General features: G+C 68.0%; 1 protein-coding gene across 1 annotated transcript in view; it reads left to right on the top strand.

The window, feature by feature from the left end:
* FAAH2 (fatty acid amide hydrolase 2) overlaps nt 1-219 on the top strand; it is a 5,740-nt gene that overhangs the window by 446 nt on the left and 5,075 nt on the right. The gene's annotated exons all lie outside the window — the stretch shown is intronic.

Below are 219 nucleotides of genomic sequence, written 5' to 3'. Positions count from 1 at the left end.
GGTGGGGCCGCCCCCCCCAGCCACTGCCACTTGGAGGTGCAGCTGCTTTGCGCCTCCTGGATGTTACACCCAGCATCTCTCCAGCTCACTCTGCCGTGCTCCACGTGCAAGTGGCAGTGGGGTGAGACTTGGGCAGGAAAATCCCTTTGCCCCACGTTCCCCGGCCGTCCCCAGCCACGGCTGATGCTGGAGCCGCCCCCCGCCGTCTGTGGGGCGAGG

The sequence above is a fragment of the Merops nubicus genome, unplaced genomic scaffold, assembly GCF_000691845.1.
Source record: "Merops nubicus isolate BGI_N331 unplaced genomic scaffold, ASM69184v1 scaffold27927, whole genome shotgun sequence".
NCBI classification, from domain to species: domain Eukaryota; kingdom Metazoa; phylum Chordata; class Aves; order Coraciiformes; family Meropidae; genus Merops; species Merops nubicus.
The sequence above is the reverse complement of the archived record's forward strand: the minus strand, read 5'-3'. Positions and strand labels throughout refer to the sequence as shown.